Below are 21,633 nucleotides of genomic sequence, written 5' to 3' on the forward strand. Positions count from 1 at the left end.
CCCTGGCGCTGATTTGATTTATTATTGTCACATGTATTAACATACAGTGAAAAGTATTGTTTCTTGTATGCTATACAGACAAAGCATACCAATCATAGAGAAGGAAAGGAGAGAGTACAGAATGTAGTGTTACAGTCATAGCTAGGGTGTAGAGAACGATCAACTTAATGCATAGTGGTCCATTCAAGATTTGACAGTAGCAGGGAAGAAGCTGTTCTTGAGTCATTTGGCACGTGACCTCAGACTTTTGTATCTCTTTCCCAAAGGAAGAAGGTGAAAGAGAGAATGTCCGGGGTGCATGGGGTCTTTAATTAAGCTGGCTTCTTTGCTGAGGCAGTGGGAAGTGTAGACAGAATCAATGAATGGGAGGCTGGTTTGCATGATGGATTGGGCTACATTCACGACCTTTCATAGTTCCTTGCGGTCTTGGGCAGAGCAGGAGCCATACCAACTTGTGATACAACCCGAAAGAATGCTTTCTATGGTACATTTGTACAAGTTGGTGAGAGTTGTAGCTGACATGCCAAATTTCCTTCATCTTCTGAGAAAGTAGAGGCATTAGTGGCTTTCTTAACTACAGTGTTGGCATGGGAGGACCATGACAGGTTGTTGGTGACCTTGACAGCTAAAAACCTGAAGCTCTTGACCCTTTCTACTTTGTCCCCATTGATGTAGACAAGGGGATGGTCTTCTCTACGCTTCCTGAAGTTGATGACAATCTCTTTTGCTTTGTTGACATTGCAGGAGAGATTATTGTCACTGCATTAATTCAACAGATTCCCCATCTCATTCTGTACTCTGTCTTGTTTGAGATCTGACCCGCTACAGTGGTGTCATCAGCAAAGTTGAAAATTGAGTTGGAGGGAAATTTGGTCACACAGTCATAAATGAATAAGGAGGCTGAGAATACAATCTTACGTGTTGAAGATGATCATGGAGGAGGTGCTATTGCCTATCCTTACTGATTGTGATCTGTGGGTTAAGAAGTTCAGGATCCGGTCGCAGAGGGAGGAGCCGAGGCCCAGGCCACAGAGTTTGTTGATGAGTTTCATAGGAATAATGCTGTGAGGCAGCAATGCTAACCACTGTGCCACCGCTCCAATGGAGGTTAACAGGAGGACAGGGTCTGTGAGAGCCCTCAAAGATCATCCTCATAAAGGATTGAGAGAAGGTTACCATTGGGTCAGGTTTTCAGCTCCGAGTACCTGGCAGCAATACTGGAAGAAATTCAATCATCTCAAATGGGTGGTCAAATTCTGTGAATCCACCTTTGAATGACAATTTGTACCAACAAGTTCTCAAGCAGCTCATTGCAATGCAGTGCTCATCACTCACCCATTAACACTCCCTAACAGTCAGGGGCTCGAGCCTATAACTCAGATGTTCCACCTCGCTCTCACACAACCACTTTTCATGGTATCCACATTCCAGCTATTCATGATGTGGAGATGCCAGCGTTGGACTGGGTGGGCACAGTAAGTCTCACAACACCAGATTAAAGTCCAACACGTTTATTTGGTAACACGGCTTTCATCACCTGATGAAGGAGCAGCGCTCCGAAAGCTTGTGCTACCAAATAAACCTGTTGGACTTTAACCTGGTGTTGTGAGACTACTTACTGCATCTAGCTATTCAACTAGCGAATGCACACCACCAAAACAGATTGCACCAAGCTCATTCTTCTTGTTCTCTTGCAGAATAATATGATATACAGTTGAGTAGAAGCAATGGGGACACAGAATGCCTCACATTCAGAGGAGGGCTGTGCCATTTCAAGGGGGCAGCCATAATGGTGTGTGTAGCATTCAAGATGCTGAGAACATTAAGATGACAGTAAATTCCTGCTTGATGTCCTTTCTCAACTCCCACCTCACCTTTACCCTGCTTTCTGGCGTGAACTGAAAACTGTTGATGGTGTGACCATGGACTTGCTTTCCAAGCAATGCACTTCACTCACCCAAACTTTTCTTTTCCGATTTTCTGCTTTTCGATATCCAAGCCCATACTGCAGCCTCATGAAGATGGGCAAGATCTGCTGCAGCCCCTGAAGAAGAAGCATCATCACTTGTTCTGATACTTGCAACCAGCTGTTCAAATACTGATACATTGTGTACCTCAGAGGGTGGTATAGAGTCAGCACACCATGTGAGTCACTGGGCATGAGTGGGCTGCAGTCAGGCCTGAAGGAAAAGGACACTGATGGACCAGAGGATGAAGTCACAGTTGAGTTTTGCTGCACAGGACTCAGGAAGCGCAGTGGAGGACATGCCTTTGTTTACATCAACGGGGATAAAGTGGAAATGGTTTCTAGATGTCCAGATTAATAACAACCTGTCCCGGTCCCTCCACGTCGGTGCTATAGTTAAGAAAGCATACCAATATCTCTACTTTCTCAGGAGGTTAAGGAAATTCAGCATGTCCACTATGACTCTCACCAACTTTTATAGCTGCACCACATAAAGCATCCTTTCATGTAGTATCACAGCTTAGTATGACTTCTGTTCTGTTCAAGATTGCAAAGAACTACAAAGGGCCACGACCAAAGCCCAGTCCATCACGTAAACCAGCCTCCCATCCATTGACACAGTCTATACTTCCCACTACCTTGAAAAAACAGCCAGCATAATCAAGGACCACATGCACACTGGAAATACTTTCTTCCACCTTCTTCTGTTGGGAAAAACATAGAAAAGTCCGAGGTCACATTCCAACTGACTCAAGAATAGTTCCTTCCCTGCTGCCATCTGACTTTTGAATGGGCCTACCTTCTATTAAGTTGATCTTTCTCTGCACCCTAGCTATGACTGTAATTCTACATTCTGCACCGTCTCCTTTCCTTCTCTATGAATGGTATGCTTTGTCTATATAGCACACAAGAAACAATACTTTTCACTGCAAAACTAACACACATGACAATAATAAATCAAATCAAATCAAATTAAATGAAATCTTCATTTGGATGCATATAAGAGAAGATCAATGTGTCTGCACACCAAGATGTTTGGCCCATTCATAGGCTTGGCAATCAGCCACTGGTCATTGGTAGGACCATGGGGAAGTCCAGTTTAACTTGGCACAGGGTTTCACACAGAGTTGGAGACCACCATTTTTACTGTGGAGTTGAAGGTCAGCTCCAGGATGGCACTTGCAGACGCAACTATGGTGCAGTGTCTGGTGGCTGATGTCTTAGCTTCCATTGTAGTACTGGTGGAAATTGCAACATCTCAGAGTTGCACTGGAAGTTCAGGTGGAGGTCATGAGATCCATACTTGCTGCCATGCAAAGTCAGACTACTGCTATTATAGCAATGGATCTCAGTCCTGACAGAAGTTTGCAGGCTCACAAAGCAGGCCAGCAATCTGTCATCCCACAGATTACTAGGATTGTTCACATTGCCATCCCAGAGGAGTGGCAGTGACGTAGAGTACAAACCTTATGTTCATTCTCAGGATGAGGGCTTTCAAACTCCCACACTTCCATTTTGTTTGGACGCTTGCTGTTTCCTGTCAGCCAGCCAGTCCAGACTGCTGCCGCAAATGTTGAGGCAGTGCAGTCTTAAGCAAGGCTCTTAAGGCCTAGAACAGCTCAAGGATATCTTTCAGGGCCATTTACAATCTCTATCATTGGATGTCAGCAGCAGTTCATCAACCCTGCTGAAGCTACTGTTTGAGACTATTTGAGAACAACTAGGACAGGTGAGGGACCTGCAAGGCAGGTACCAAGGGAAAGCATAAATGTGAATAGTTAAGTTTTGTATAATTGGAAAAAACCACTGTTGGTAACATCATTGTGGAATGTTTTTAGCTGGTGACCTTTATGGCAAGAGTTTGCCCAAGACAGCATGATGAAGGACGATAGCAGATGGACTGGAAGGTGGCAAATTGTTGAATAATAGTAGTGATGGGGTAATGGAGGAATTCATGGACAGTCTGATTGGAGTGAAGGGGTTTTATGTACCTTCTTCCTTTCCTCCTCTTCCCCTTTCTCCTCTTTCTCCAAAGGTGGCTTTTGTATTTCTGAAGGAAGGGCTGCACCTTCATGTCAGTGATGGTTTGCAGGATGCAGTAGGCTACCATCAATATAGAGACATTCCCTGGCAAGTGCTTTAGAGTTCCCCCATACCACCGAGTGGTCCAGACAGAGAAACTGTTGTTGAAAATACCAATCATCAGCTCCACAGTGTTCCTGGTGATAATCTGACTTTCATTGTGAGCATCTTGTTCTTGTGTGACTGAATGTGGGAAGGGGGAGTTGTCAACAATATGTAAGGGGGGTTAGACATATCTTGTTTCCAAGTGGTCATCCTCTGGTTCTCCCTAATGACCTGAGAACACTGGGAACAGTAGAACGTATTGTGATTGATAATGGATAGTGGTCATTTGCCAACATGATTGTCTGGGTATGACTGCACACTAGTGAGGTGGAACATTTTATATTTCCCATATATCTCCCCATTTATATTAGGGATCACAGAGCAGTTGGTGACTCCCTGTACCATTCAGAATCCCATTACCCTGATAAAGCCACATGGCCACTCTTCCTGCTTCTCTACGCTCAGAGGAAACATCATGAAGTCTCCTCTTCAATGATACAGATCTCGGCCACCTCTCAGGTGCAGTGGTAGATGATAAATTGGGAAACGTTTTCCCAAAGGATGTGGGTTGCATAGCGGTTGAGAGTGATAATTACCTTGAAGGCGATTGGTACTGCCCTCATCACCCTCCGGTGAGGCTGCATGTTCTTCTGAAGAAGTTGACAATACGATTGGTGGAGGGAAGGGTGTATAAAACATGACTCCTGGTTGAAGTGATGTTGGCAGGAGTCTTCTATGGAGAGTCCTCCTCCTCACTCCACACACAGCTTCTCCTCCCAATGGGATCAGGCCAAGCGGGACTGTAATTCCAGCCTCCATAACAGTTGCAATCTTTCTGCAGATAGCTCATAAATATCCTCTGAGCTGCCCAACAGGGTGAAGCAACAGTCTTTTTCAAAAGCAGCAAGTCACCAAAACTCCTCTGAGGACACGCTACAGTAGGTCCACACGGAAGAGCAAAATTAAATCTAAAGCACCTCACATGCAAGTTGAATGGCAGGCCCTATAAATTGAATGAGTGTTGGGTGCAACTGAATGTGTGTCTGGATGTGACAGATTAGGACATGGCAGTGTTTGGACCAACACAGTCCAAATTAGCAGAAAATTAATCAATCAGCCTAAAATCTGCCTACTGTAGATATAGTGTGTTATGCTAGACCCTTTCCTAACAAGGGGCATTGCCAGAAGTCCTGCCATTTTAAGGGACACTTGCTCATGTAGCCCCAACTCCAGGAGTACCATGCAGCTGAAATTTACAGCTTTGAATTTATCTTTTCTACACTACTTACCATTGCCAATAGGTTCCTCACTCAGTGATTTTCTTTTGAGGTTTAAAAACCTCTCTGGTCTTCCTGAGAAGCAAATGGTCCTTTGAGGCTGAAGATCAGCCCCGTAACACCACTTGCAGGGTCTTAGGTGGCACAGTGACTAGCACTGTTGCCTCACAGTGCTAGAGACCCCGGTTCAATTCCTGGCTTGGATCATTGTCTTTGTGGAGTCTGCACATTCTCCCTGTGAATGAGTGGGTTTCCTCCAGGTGCTCCAGTTTCCACCCACAGTACTAAAGATGTTCTGGTTAGGTGCACTGGCCATGCTAAATTCTCCCTCAGTGTGCCCAAACAGGTGCAGCAGTGTGGCACTAGGGGATTTTCACAGTAACTTCATTGTAGTGTTAATAAAAGCCTACTTGTATATAAATAATAATAAACTTTATTAAACTGAATGTCTGCTTTTCTATTGTTTAATTTTTATCCTAGGTTGGATTCTAGGTGGAAAGCTTCAGCAGCTGGTACTTGTGGAATCTATAGCACAGTGAGCACGGAGACGGGAAACCTGAAGAAAAAGGAGGGAGAAATGACAGAGAATAAAAGATCGGAAGTCTTTGTACTCAAGCTGTGAATTAGCAATGTTTGTATATTTGGGGAAAAAAAACTCATCAGTTGCGTCCAGAAAGATGATAGCAGATAACATGCAGGTGAGGTTTGTATGGTAGCAAAATAAAAGTAGGAAAGGCATCAATTTCTAAGGATCACAATAAAAGGTACAAGCAAAAAAAAATGAACCAGATGCTGCCGATCAAACACGGAGATCAAACAATCACGTTAAACATATATTTTAGATCAACTGGAAAGGAATAAACACTTGGCAGCTGGAAATCCACAGTAAGTAATTTAAATTTTCAGTAGTGTCAGCCTGGCTCTGTTACCATGCTTTCTTCTCTGATTTAGAGAGTTGTAAATTTAAGCTCTTCATCATGACTTCAGGTGAAATTTTCTGGCCCCCACTCAATGTTTTTCTCAGAGTTGGGAGGCGGCACATTGTTCGCTGTCAATGGGAATTCCCATCAAAGCGAACCCGTGCTGTTGAGACCAGAGAATCCTGTTAGCGAGTACGGCTAGAAAATTCCGGCCTTGACCTGATAATCAGTGAGGAAGTGGTACATTGTCAGGGGCACTGGTTTTTGAATGAAATATGAAGCTAGGCTTGGTCCACAGGTTTAAATGGGTCTTGAAGGTACCATGGCACTTTATGAAGAACAGAAAGCTAACCTGGAAATAATTCCTATGTCAATCAAACCACCAAGAGCAAATGGACTAATGTTATGAGTCTAGCTGATGTTATAACTGGATGGGAAGACTCCAGAAAGGCACCCTGGTTCAAAAGACATTGGACAAGATTCTCCAGGCTCCCTGCTGTGTATTTCCCGCTGGTGGGAGGTCACGCGTTGTTTGTTGCGGTGGGATTCTCTGGTGCCCCAGCTATCAATGGGAATTTAATTGAGGTCACCCCATGCCGGTGTGAACAGCCGGAGAATACTGGCCGATAACTTTTACATTTTTTCATAAAATGTAGAGGAACAGAGTCACAGAGCTGCCAATTACTGGAGTTCTATGAGGATGTGTCTAGGGCGGTGCATAGAGGAGAGCCGGTGGATGTGGTCTTTCTTGATTTTCAGAAGGCATTTGACAAGGTACCTCACAAGAGGTTATTGCAGAAGGTTAGGGGGCATGGAGTTGGGGGTAGGGTGTTAGCGTGGATAGAGGATTGGTTGTCAAATAGGAGGCAGAGAGTGGGGGTCAATGGGTGCTATTTGGATTGGCGGTTGGTGACCAGTGGAGTGCCCCAGGGGTCGGTGCTGGGGCCTCAGCTATTTACCATTTATATAGATGATCCGGAGGAGGGAACCGAGTGTATGGTGTCGAAATTTGCTGATGACACCAAGATTGGTGGAACGGCAAATTGCGCGGACGGTGTGGAGAGTCTGCAGAAGGATTTAGATAGGCTGGGCGAATGGGCCAGGAACTGGCAAATCGAATTTAATGTTGGCAAGTGCGAGGTGGTCCACTTTGGTAGGAATAATGGTAGGAAGGATTATTACTTACTTGGCGAAAAACTGCAGCAGGCGACGGTGCAGAGGGACCTCGGGGTCCTTGTGCATGAGTCGCAAAAACCCAGCTTGCAGGTGCAGCAGGTGGTCAGGAAGGCTAATGGGATGCTGGCCTTCATAGCGAGGGGGATTGAATATAAAAGTAGGGAGGTCTTGCTGCAGCTATATAGGGCATTGGTGAGGCCGCAGCTGGAGTACTGTGTGCAGTTTTGGGTGCCGTACTTACGCAAGGATATTTTAGCCTTGGAGGGAGTGCAGAGGAGGTTTACTAGGCTGATGCCGGAGTTGAGGGGGTTGAGCTATGAGGAGAGGCTGAATAAATTAGGCTTGTACTCGTTAGAGTTTAGAAGAATGAGGGGAGATCTCATTGAGACATATAAGATGATGAATGGGATGGATAGGATAGAGGTGGAGAGACTCTTCCCGCTCAGAAAGGACAGTAGGACTAGGGGGCACAGCCTCAAGATAAAGGGGGGGCGGTTTAGAACGGAGTTGAGAAGAACTTCTTCACTCAAAGGGTGGTGAATCTCTGGAATTCTCTGCCCGTTGAAGTGGTGGAGGCTACCTCGCTAAATATTTTTAAGACGCGGCTTGATGGGTTTTTGATAAGAGAGGGGATTAAGGGTTATGGGGAGAGGGCGGGAATGTGGAACTGAGCCACGACAGATCAGCCATGATCTTATTGAATGGCGGGGCAGGCTCGAAGGGCTAGATGGCCTACTCCTGCTCCTATTTCTTATGTTCTTATTATGTTCTTAATTAGTTTTAACAAGAAAAAAACTCATGAAAAGATTGGATTATTTCCAATAAGAAACAATATTTCTTTATTTCCATCCTTATTTTATCAAATACACATAGATTTTAAGATTAATATGGATTACAAAGTATACCTTGAGATACAACAGTCTCAGTAACACAATATCCTTTTCAACACATGAGATGGCTATAGTCATGTACACTCCCCACTCTGAACCTCAAGTGAATGTCTATGGGTTTCTTCTCAGAATCTGCCAAAATGATTGCAACACGAAAGTTTCCAAACTCCACCCCAAATATATAATATTATAATATTATTTCACAATAATGCATTCCATTACTGGCTTGCATTCCAAAATCCAGATTAGGTTTTCCAAATTGTTGTTTTAAACAAAGCTTCTGCTCTACTTTTAACAGTGAATCTAGTATCTAGGTTTCATACCTCCCCCTTTAGGATTTCTTTGTCTTGACTGTTGTACAAACTGCTCATAAGTGCTTTAACTCTCAATTCCAAGACGCCATTAAATGGCATCAAACTTTTGATTTACATATGAAGTCTGCTTTCCAACCTTAAATCTGGGTACTGCAACTGTCTCTTTAACTCAGAATGCTTTGTTTACTTTTCCCCTTGAATTCTGCTGAACATTACATTGAAATCTGTTCTCTTATTTCAGTGCTCTTCAAACATTTCTAATGTCCCAATTTTCTGGTTAGCTGGACTGCATCTAGTTCTTTGGGAAGCTTACCTCTTTCCCTTATCTTGTTTAGTCTTTCTTCTGGCAAAATTGAGAGATGTTCCACTCTCCAACTTCAATCAAATTCAGCTAAACTATGAACATAAATTTTTCCACCTTAAAAGACCCCCAGTTGCTTAGGAACCACTGCTATTGTATTTACTCTTCACAGCGTAACCATCTCTAAACATAAGGGAAAAGCATGTAGAAACACTATTGTCCAGTATGAATCTAAATCGAGGTTTTACTCTTTCAGGCACAGAAACATGAAATTAAACCCAAATAAAACTATGCCTTATTTCTCATGTTTACCAATACAAATCTAAATCCCTTAAAACTACTTTTGTTTTCCTAACACTGATTAGTCATTCTTCTGTTATTTCAGGGATCTTGCTGTTGGAGGGGTCCATGCATAGTGATCAAGAATGGGAACTCTGGCTTATTCTCGATTATACTTCCTTAGGAGGCTAAGGAAATTCAGATGTCTATTTACAATCCTCATCAACATTTACAGATGCACAATAGAAAGCATCCTTTCTGGATGTATCACAACTTGGTATGGCTCCTGCTCTGAGCAAGACTGCAAGAAACTACAAAGGATCATAAACGTAGCCCAGTCCATCATACAAACCAGCTTCCCATCCATTGACTGTGTCTACACTTCCCGCTGCCTCGGAAAAGCAGTCAGCAAAATCGAGGTCACCACGCACAATGAACATGCTCTCTTCCACCTTCTTCTGTCATGATATAAAAGTCTGAGGTCACATACCAACTGACTCAAGAACAGTTTCTTCTCTGCTGCCATCAGACGTTTGAATAGATCTACCTTATATTAAGTTGATCTTTTTCTACACCCTAGATATGACTGTTACACTACATTCTGCATCCTCTCCTTTCCTTCTCTATGAACAGTATGCTTTATCTGTATAACACAAAAGAAACAATATTTTTCGCTGTATACCAATGCATGACAAATAATAAATCAAATCAAATTATTTTCTCCTTTTTAAAGTAGCTGCACTGAAATTAGTTGTTTTATTGCTGTCCCAGACAACTCAGTAAAGACAAAGGACCAAGATTAGAAGATTTTGTGATATGTATAACTCAGCTTTGTACTGCTTAAGCAAGCTAATAAATTCCTGTTTCTACTATGTTATTGACAGGAACCATTTATCTCGAAAGCACATTTTACATAGTGATCTGAAGGAATAGAGTGGATATTGGAGAGAAGGGGTGGCAGAGTGAATCAAAGATTCTACCAAAGTATTTGAATATTTCTAATCTTACAGCAGCTGCTACACTTCAAAGGTACTTCATTAATTGTAAAGTGTTTTGGGATATCTGAGAATCTGTAGAAGATATTATATAAATGCACATGTCTGTTTTCTTAAGGGAATGAGGTGGGAGATCATGCAAAAACACAAATTTATAGCATTAATTTTGATCTTTAACATACATCAACTGAACATTGGGCAATTTGATTGCAGTATCTATCTGATGTTGTGCACAAGAGACTCCATCCAGTGGGGTGGTCAGATTTCACTTAAATGTAATTGCTGTGCTGCACTCCTAGAATTATAGAATTCCTATAGTGCAGAAGGAGGCCATATGGAGACCACAATCCCACCTAGTTCCCATCCCTGCCTATTTTTCCTGCTAGTCCCCCTTACACCAAGGGGCAATTTATCATGGCCAATCAACCTAACCCGCGCATCTTTGGAATGTGGGAGGAAACCAGAGGAAACCCACATAAACACAGGGAGAACTTGCAAATTCCACAGACAGTGACTCAAGCCGGGAACTGAGCCCGGGTCCCTGTGAGGCAGGAGTGCTAATCACTGTGCCACCTTGCCACCTTGGCTTGAGTTTTGGAAGGATGGTGATGGGGGAAAGTGATGTGGGGGTGAGGGAGGAGCGGTGGGGGTTGGGGCAGTGAGCCTATTCCTGAGCATGGGCCTACAGCATTCCATTAAAGGGATGAGTTGGGCAGAATCAGAGGGATGACTAAGGACTTAAATCATGAGAGTGGAGATTTTACAGAAGCAACATTTTAAATAATCCTGAAGGTTCCAAACTAAGAAATTAATTAATTAACGTTGTGGCCAGATTTTCAAAAATCAAAACAGTACACATTGATAATCATGTGAGGGTGGGGTTGTGATGATTGACATGTTGAGTGACCAATGGCAGGAGCCTGCTGGGAGGTCATGTCATGACACTGGAATATATCCATTTAGAGTTGGCAACCTTATTCTGTAGATTGTGTAAAAGATGTCATCAGCAGTGGAGCTGTTGGCACCAATAGGATAGTGGCCGCTCCATTGGAGAGGTCAAAGGGCAGTGGGGAGAGGGAAACAGATGTCCCTGCATGCAATGTGTTGGATGTTAACAGGAAGAAGGACAAAATTTCACTCAAATTTTCTTTCTGTTCTTTCCCCAGGGCACAATTTACATTTGACAAAAGGGAAAGAAGAAAACTGGGACATTTGAATGATTTGTAGGAACTTCTCAAGATGCCAGGATATCTAATGATAAATCGGGACTGTCCCAGCAAAACTGTTAAGTCTGGCTACCTTATTAGTTAATAATACACCCAGAACTTTTTTCATTGATATCTTTAACTTGCATGGGATCTGGCTGCTTCCTGCCAACATCACTCCATTCCCCAACCCCCAATATGTCACATGGATAGTGATTAGGTTTAGCAATTGAGTGATGAGAGAAATGACATAATCATCTTAAAGGCACTCTATGGGATCTCAACCTATATTGAATAATAAGGCTTTGTGGCACAGTGGCATAGTGGTTAGCACTGCTGCCTCACAGTGCTAGAGATCCGGGTTCAATTCCAGCCTTGTCTGGCTGTGTGGAGTGTGCACATTCTCCCTCTGTCAGTGTGGGTTTCTTCTGGATGCTCTGGTTTCCTCCCATAATCCAAAGATGTGCGGGTTAGATAGATTAGTAGATGCTAAATTGCCCCTTAACATCAGGGGACTAGCATGGTAAATATGTGTGGTTACGGGGATAGGGCCTTGGTGGGATTGTTGTCAGTGTAGGCTCGATGGGCTGAATGTCCTCTTTCTGCACTGTAGGGATTCTATGATTCTTTCTACTGGGAACATCTTTAAGGCCTGTTTGAAAATTACATCAGGCAGCTATCAGGCTCATCAGGTGCTCGGAACAGAAAGTATGCCAACATTCAAAATTAAATTGAATACGTTTATAAAGAAGAAAGGGATACAAAGCAGAAAAATGTAGTTTGGACTCTTTCCTGACACTGATACAAGGAGCAGAAGGGCAAATACCAAGTAAAAAGTAGTGGGCAATGTTACCACACCATGGAATATGTGGTAGCTATGATGAAATATTATGATTTAATTTTACAAGTTTACTTTTCAATGAATTTATTGTTTAAAATGTCTGCTCCCATAAAAAGAGAGCACTTGTGGCACTGGAGCGGGCCAGTGTTGTTCGAAGGAAAAATAAAATGGCCTGCTCAGCGTTTTTGTATTTTCCCTGTACAACAGCAGTGAAGCAAGCACCATGGAAGCTGTACCTTTCTGCTGGTGGTTAAAGTTTCTTTATGTAGCCTGGGTCTTAAATGAGAGTTATTCTTCTCAGATCCTGAGTGCTTCTTAAAAGTGTTTCCTTACAGCCGGGCCTTTGTTGTCTCTGTCTGATTGCTGTCTGATTGTAATCTTGAGCCGGGGTAAAGTTGCAGGGCTGGCACTGAGGGGGAGCGGGGGAGGGGTGGGAGGCCAGTCATCAATATCTAGTGGTTTTTCCTGATAAACGCCGAGTGATTGATAGAATCATTGCACGGAAACATGAGCAGTTGGACCTGCTGGCCTGCTCGTTTGAGCTCAATGAGCTGAAATTCAATTCTTGCTATTCACACTCACTGAGAGAGAAAAAATCTACCTCATGTGTATTGGGGTGGAATCTGATTAAATGTCACTGAATTCCGCCTTGAATACAACAATTTGTCCCTCAGTCTGGTTTCTTTAGGTGAACTTGACACCTTGAGTTTGTCACACTTATTTTGTCCAATTCTACATTAAGTTTCTCCTAAAGTAGCATGCACAGTGTACACAATTATTTGATCTGATTCATTATTGTCACATGTGTTAGTATACAGTGAAAAGTATTGTTTCTTACACACTATACAGACATAGTAAAGTTAATTTATTAGTCACAAGTAAGGATTACTTTACTTAATGAAGTTACTGTGAAATTCCCCTAGTCGCCACAGTCCAGTGCTTGTTAGGGTCAATGCAGCTAACCAGCACATCTTTCAGAATGTCGGAGGAAACCAGAACACATGAAGGAAACCCACACAGACACATGGGGAAACATATAAACTCCACATAGACAATGACTCAAGCCGGGAATCAAACCCAAGTCCCGAGCACTGTGAGACAGCAGTGCTAACCACTGTGCTACCATGCCACCCAATATAGTTCAGACAGAAGGAAAGGAGAGGGTGCAGAAGTATTGTAGTCATAGCTAGGAGTTAGAGAAAGATCAACTTAATATGTGGTAGATCCATTCAAAAGTCTGGTGACAGCAGGGAAGAAGTTATTCTTGAGTCAGTTGGTACTTGACCTCAGACTTTTGCAGTAGAAGGAGAAAGGTCAGAAACCTTTGTATTCTAGGAAATAGAAACAAAGAACCACAAATATAGTATAAGTTTGGGTTTGGGTATTGTCACAAGTTTGAATAGTGAAATGGGATTCCCTGATGGATAAATGCAATGCCTGGTGTTACTTTGTTCATTAAGGTACAAGGTTCCATTCTTAATCTGCTGGTTTGCCACAATTTATAGTGTGTCTCTGTTATACCAAAGTGAAAAATTGGCTACAGTTCCTGATTTGAATATTTCCCTGATGACTCCTGCTGATGGGTACTTGTGGATGAAGAGAGAAAGGGGTTTTGCAGCCCCTGCGATTGAATCCCCCCAAAAAGTTAAGGCTAAAGGTTTTGTGCTCCAGGAAACAGAACTGGGATTTATTTTTTTCAAGTATTTCCTCAGATCTCCATTTCTATAGCTGTCTTCCTTTTTGCTTCTTTTACATCCTGTCACCCTTTTAGGGTTTGTGTTATCACATTTTCTCTGTAAACTATTGTATGACTTCACCTTTCAGCTGTTAAGCAAGTATCACAGAATCCCTACAGTGCAAAAGAGGCCATTCAGCCCACTGAGTCTGCAGTGACTCTCTGACAGAATGTCTGACCTTGGCCTTCTCCCCCTTCCCTATCCACGTAACCCCACAAATATACCACGGCTAATCTATCTAAACAGCACATTTTTGGACACAAAGGGGCAATTTAGCATGGCCAATCCACCTGAACTGTACATCTTTGTGCATATGAGTATAAATGCAAAAGAACGTCATCTACTTTGCACCAAATTACACAATTACGTAAACTTTAAAACTTTAATGACCTTAAATAGCCTTTTTGTCTACCTCTCTCTCCTCTTATAAGATGCTCCTTCAAATCTAGCTCTTTTTCAAGCATATGATCATCTGCCCCAATATCTCCTGTGGTTCGATCTGTGTTTTTTTTATTGATGTCACTTTTGCATTAACCCGGGAACATTTTGTTAGATTAATTGTTCTCCATCAGCGGTTCCCAAACCTTTCCTTTATGAGGACCACTTGATTGTCATCAAAAGCTTTTGAGAACCACATTGTATGCAAGCTGTTTTAAACGTTTCTTTTTATAAAGCTTACAGTTAACAGGACAGTACTCAAACTCATATCAACGGGTATTAAAAACTCAGCTATTTTTGATAGCGTGATGCACACTCACCATTATATTGCACTTATCACAGCACATTTACTTGCAGGATGCCTACAGTGGAAACAGATAAGGCTTACACAATGAGAAGGTTGATGTTATTTTGCAGACGTCAAGCGCAAAGTATCAGGCTCCAGAAATGACAGTCTCAATCGGACATTTGGTTCAACATTAAGTTTCTTCCGATATTTGGTCTTCAATGTGATAAGCCCTGAAAATCCATTTCTGCAAAGGTAGGTTGTAGGTAAAGGCATCAGAAACTTTACTGCCTTGTTGAACAGCTCTGGGTATTCTGAAGCAACTTTAACACAAAGGTCAGTCAGGGTCAATGAGATCAAGCATCAGGTCAAGCCCTTCGAAGGGTCGTCCAGATTCGAAACATTGGCTCTATTCTCTCTCCACAGATGCTGAGATTTTCTAGCATTTTCTATTTTTACCTCCCTATGGATGGTGCAGTGAATGGATGTTGCTAGTGGAGCCATTGCTTTTACATGCGTAACAACTCCACTGTGTTGTCTTAGCATTGCACGGGCTCTGTCTGCGCTAATTCCCACACATTTTGACAAGCCAATTCCATTGCAAATAATAATTTAGCATAGTTATGATACATATGAGCTACTGGGCAGCAAGGTGTCACAGTGATTAGCATTGCTGCCTCACAGCGCCAGGGACCTGGGCTGAATTCGGGCCTCAGGTCACTGTCTGTGTGAAGTTTGCATGTTCTCACCATGTCTGCAGGATTGTTTCCGGGTGCTCCAGTTTCCTCCCACACTCCAAAAATGTGTGGGTTAGGTTGATTGGCCATGCTAAATTGACCCTAATGTCAAGGGATTAGTAGGGTAAATATGTGCGGTTACAGGAATTGGACCTGGGTGAGATTGTTGTCACAGCAGACTCGATGGGCTGAATGGCTTCCTTCCGCACTGTAGATATTGTATGATTCTACTGTATTATTTGAAACTTTTCCCCATGAACAACCTGCAATCCCCTGACGGACCACCAGTGCTTCGTGGATTACAGGTTGAGAAGCACAGCTCTATATAAATGTAATTTGTTGTTGTAATCATTGAATCATAGGATACAGAAGGAGGTCACTTGCTTCACCCTGTCTGCACCTGTATTTCACAGAGTTGGTGCCAACTCTCCATGCTCTCTGCATATCCTTGCAATCTTTTCCTTCAGTTATTTATCCAATTTCTTATTGAAGGCTACTATTTGTTCTACTTCCTTCACAGTATCAGGGAGCACGTTCCTAATCTCAACCACTCCTCACCTCTGGTTCTTTTTGCCAGTTACTTTAAATCTGTGTCCTCTGGACATCAACCTGTCCACTGTCAGAAGTAATTTCTCTGTTTACTCTGTCTGAATCAGGAATGCCTTGCAAGCATGCAATTTGAAGGGCAGGATTGGGAAGGAGCACCAGGGGAACCAATCTGGGGAGGGTGGAATGGACAAACTTCAAAAATAGTTGGTATTGGAGGCCCCCAACTTCCTCTGAAGCCCCCCACATCTGCCTGAAGCCTAAGCAGGGTAACCTGCGGGACTCCCCTACTGTGCCTGGAATCTCTCCTGGTGGCTTCAAAATTGAACCCAGGGCAGGATTTGTCCCATCAGTGGCTATTGATTGGTCACTTAAGGGCCTTAATTGGGGCGAGGGTGGGCTGGGCCACCTTGATGGAGTAGGCTTGAGGAGCCGAATGACTTATACCTGCTCTGAACTGGTATGTTCATATGCACCCCATGAAATTGTGGACAGTTTGGGGACAGTTGGGAATGTAACACAATGACCACCAGCAAATTTTATGGGCCTCCCATCTGCAAACCCCCCAGCGTGAACCTGTAAAATTCTGCCCAATGTTTCCAAAGCTGGGAAATATTCTTATTACGTCCTGGAAATTGATTATATGAACAGTTTACACACTTTTAGACAAATACTAGCTCATATACCTTGTTCTAATGCCAGAGTTTAAAATATATAATAGGAACATGATCATTATTGTGAGAATTGTTTGATATATGTATTTAATTATGTCTGTTTTCAGCATCTTTCCTCTGCCAACTCCACACTCCCACCTGCTCCTCTTTGAAGATGACTCCATTCAGATGTACAATTTGTTTGGCGCCAGTAACTACACTCTGCCCCACCCCGCCCCAACCATCCCCTAGTACCCTGCCAAAGTGATGTATAAGGTAATTCAAGTTTTAAGTGTCTGGATCACCAACAACTTGACCTGGCCCCCCCATGCCAACACCATAGTTAGGAAAGCCTGCCAATCCCTCTACTTTCTCAAGAGACTAAGGAAATTTGGCATGTCTGCTTCAACTCTCACCAACCTTTACAGATGCATCATAGAAAGCATTATTTCTGGTTGTATCACAGCATGGTATGGCTCCTGCTCTGACCAAGATGCAAGAAACTACAAAGGGTCATGAATGAAGCCCAGTCCACCACTCAAACCAGCCTCCCATCCATTGACTCTGTCTACACTTCCCACTGCCTTGGAAAAGCAGCCAGCATAATCAGGGACCCCACGCACCCTGGACCTTCTCTCTTCCACCTTCTTCTATTGGGAAAAAGATACAAAAGTCTCAGGGCACATACCAATCGATTCAAAAATAGCTTCTTCTCTGCTGCCATCAGACTTTGAATGGGCCTACCTCACATTAAGTTGATCTTTCTCTACACCCTAAGGATGGCTGTAACACTGTCTCCTTTCCTTATCTATGTATGATATGAACATAAGAACATAAGAAATAGGAGCAGGAGTAGGCCAACCAGCCCTTCGAGCCTGCCCCGCCATTCAATAAGATGATGGCTGATCTGTCGTGGCTCAGTTCCACATTCCCGCCCTCTCCCCATAACCCTTAATCCCCTCTCTTATCAAAAACCCATCAACCCGCGTCTTAAAAATATTTAGCGAGGTAGCCTCCACCACTTCAGCGGGCAGAGAATTCCAGAGATTCACTACCATTTGAGTGAAGAAGTTCCTCCTCAACTCTGTTCTAAACCGCCCCCCCTTTATCTTGAGGCTGTGCCCCCTAGTCCTACTATCCTTTCTGAGCGGGAAGAGTCTCTCCACCTCTATCCTATCCATCCCATTCATCATCTTATACGTCTCAATGAGATCTCCCCTCATTCTTCTAAACTCTAACGAGTACAAGCCTAATTTATTCAGCCTCTCCTCATAGCTCAACCCCCTCAACTCCGGCATCAGCCTAGTAAACCTCCTCTGCACTCCCTCCAAGGCCAAAATATCCTTGCGTAAGTACGGCGCCCAAAACTGCACACAGTACTCCAGCTGCGGCCTCACCAATGCCCTATATATCCGCAGCAAGACCTCCCTACTTTTATATTCAATCCCCCTCGCGATGAAGGCCAGCATCCCATTCGCCTTCCTGACCACCTGCTGCACCTGCAAGCTGGGTTTTTGCGACTCATGCACAAGGACCCCGAGGTCCCTCTGCACCGTCGCCTGCTGCAGTTTTTCTCCACGTAAGTAATAATCCTTCCTACCATTATTCCTACCAAAGTGGACCACCTCGCACTTGCCAACATTAAATTCCATTTGCCATTTCCTGGCCCATTCGCCCAGCCTCTCTAGATCCTTCTGTAGACTCTCCCCACCCTCCGCGCAATTTGCCTTTCCACCAATTTTGGTGTCATCAGCAAATTTCGACACCATACACTCGGTTCCCTCCTCCAGATCATCTATATAAATGGTAAATAGCTGAGGCCCCAGCACCGACCCCTGGGGCACTCCACTAGTCACCATCCGCCAATCCGAATAGCACCCATTGACCCCCACTCTCTGCCTCCTATTTGACAACCAGTCTTCTATCCACGCTAACACCCTACCCCCAACTCCATGCCCCCTGACCTTCTGCAATAACCTCTTGTGAGGTACCTTGTCAAACGCCTTCTGAAAATCAAGAAAGATCACATCCACCGGCTCTCCTCTATCCACCGCCCTAGACACATCCTCATAGAACTCCAGTGCTTTGTCTGTATACTGCACAAGAAACAATACTTTTCACTGTATACTAATATATGTGACAATAATAAATCAAAAGGTTGAGTTTTAGATCTGAGATTGATGACATTTTTGTTATCCAAAGGTAGGGATATGGAGTAAAGGTTATATGGAGCTAGGTCACAGATCAGCCCTGACCTCATTGAAAGGTGAAACATGCTTGAGCAGTGAATGGCTCATATGTATATTCCTTTGAAAGTGTGGTATAATAAGATACTTTTTCAGAATGTGGAGATTGTTGTCTTAGCCGAGCATGATTCTATCTTCATCCAACATCTCCTTCATCCTTGGATCGCCATATTTTAGATTGCCAATCCTGACTGGATTATTCCTGGAGATTTTTGTCATATGACCTCCCGCTTCTAATCGCCCACCCATTCAAGTAGCCATTTTTCCCATCTCCAATATTTTCAAGATGAATGTACAAAAGATTTTTTTTTAAATATCTGCTATGATCTTTCTTCCAAGTTGCCCACAGCAGTGTCTTGGATGTTCGCCTTTATTTCCCAGAGACACTAAGCAACAATCAAAGAGGGCTGACGGTATGACCCACACATACACAGACACACCATCCAGCAATGATTTATTGATAATACTCAGCAATCAATGTCCCCTTTCTAACCTCAGGGATGGTGAGGCTGCTTGTGATGTGACTGCACTGCTCTTGCTGACAGAAACTAACGAATCCAACTCAAATCAGGATTAATGGTGTGTAACTATTCACTGGATAGAAAGAATGGATCATTAAAATAAAGTTATATTTGTTTAAATTATCATGGAAGTGATACCAATCAGAAATATGGAACTCGAACTGAAATGGTAATGGCTTTTTGTTGTTAGATGCAGAGACAGTCTGGTTGCTATGACAATAGATAGTTGGGCCTCCACATAAGAGTTCTAGTTTGAATGCTAATCTCAACTGACTTCCCCTTATTTCCCTATGACCTTTGGAAGCCCAGGCATTCCTCCTGATGATTGAACCTGTGGAACAACGTGGACAATGAGATTCCTGGCAAGCTCTGAAACATTGGGTGAACCTTGTATATGTTGAGTTAAGGCACTTTTACTTTAATACTCTGACTTCAGGAATCTTTTATTACCCGTTTGTGGGACATGGGCGTCACTGACTGGCCAAAATCTATTGCCCGTCTCTAATTGCCTTGGAGGACAGTTGAGATCCAACCACATTGCTGTGGCTCTGGCGTCACATTTAGGCCAGACCAGGTAAGGATGATAGATTTCCTTCCCTAAAAGCCATTCCCTAAAAATCAGATGGGTTTTTCTGACAATCAACAATGGATTTCGCGGTCATCAGTAGATTTTTAATTCCAAATTTTTTTATTGAATTCAAAATCCGCCATCTGCTGTGGTGAGATTCGAACTGGGGCCCCAAAACAGTCGTTGGATTTCTGGTCTAGTGATAATACCACTAGCCTATTCCCTCCCCTATAGATGCATGGTTTTCAAGTGCCATGTTGGCCATTTACATTTCTAACTGGCATGGTACTCAATTTAGATGCTTGACAAAAACAGAAAAGGGGAATCACAATTTCAAAAAAAACCTTGTGAAGAAAATAGGTCTCCATTGCTGCTTGAAAAAAGGAAGTTTACATTTTTAAAAAATTTCCTATGGAACAGTTGGCTGCCCAGTTACAATGTAATAGTGCCTTCAGCTCGACACCACTGTAAGAGTAGTTACCTGTTATTATCGACCTTAACTCCCTGGGTTAGTCAGTAAATTAGCCCGGATTCTTGATCCTACTTTTGTCCTGTGACAACTTCTGGAAAATATGCTAATGTAAATGTGCAGTGTGAATGTGATAAGACTTGGTTGTGGTTCAATCTCCTTCCCCTGTCTCCATGATCAAAGAATCATCTCTAGTCACAAACCCTGATGTTAATAGAAACAGGCTTCCGAGTGGTGAAGTGGAATTGGTAAGAGAAATCTCAGAAGTCAAATGAATTGTTAGGAGTCTGTGATCTCTACTTAACTGTGCCAATTAAATTTGACTTCTGGACTTCACATGTCCAAGTTGCACAGCAGGCATGATGCCTGCCTACATTACGCAATCTCAGCTGTACTTAAAAGGATAGTGCACCAGTGGAAATTAGAGTTTAAGATGGATGGTAGACAGAGGATAAGAGCAGCACCTAAATTCAATGGCATCTTTCTGGAAGTAGCAGGAGGAACAGGATTTTCCTTAGTAATGGGAGGTAAAAACCTGTGCTCTCACCAAAGAGGCATTATTGGATTTAACTGAGGAGGGGAGGGGCTGGACTATATCTTATAGCCATGCTATCCAAATGCAGTGCACCCACAGGTTGAATACCTTACTGAGTGTCATTCTCGGGTCTGATCTCCTGTCTCTTATAGAGAAGAAAGTGCAAAACGAATGGGAAATTGGGCTGTCACAAATAGCCCAGCTGAGGATGTCATTTCAGGTATATTACCAACCTGAATCTTTAAAAAATTGGGACATTCTTGGGATACCTGGCACCAATATAAGCAGCTGATGTAGCATGGGTGCTTATATTCAACCCCGCTATGAGGTTCTCCACTTCCAACTCTGAGCAAAAAGCCCCTTAGTCTTCCACCTACAATACTGTCCATTGTCCAACACTATACATTGCTATCACCTAGATATTTTGCTAGTGAGAACTAATGCGCATTTCTAGTTACCTAAAGTATATCTCCAGAATGCCAAAACACAAAAGCAGATGTTGGAAAGCTGAAATAAAAAATTCCAATTGTTCACTTGATGGCGATATGTGACTCTTGTAATGTTCTTACATCTCATTGGTGAGGTTGCCCATAGGTGTCATGGACCA

Source organism: Carcharhinus amblyrhynchos, chromosome 4 (assembly GCF_965287045.1).
Source record: "Carcharhinus amblyrhynchos chromosome 4, sCarAmb.v2.hapA, whole genome shotgun sequence".
NCBI lineage: Eukaryota > Metazoa > Chordata > Chondrichthyes > Carcharhiniformes > Carcharhinidae > Carcharhinus > Carcharhinus amblyrhynchos.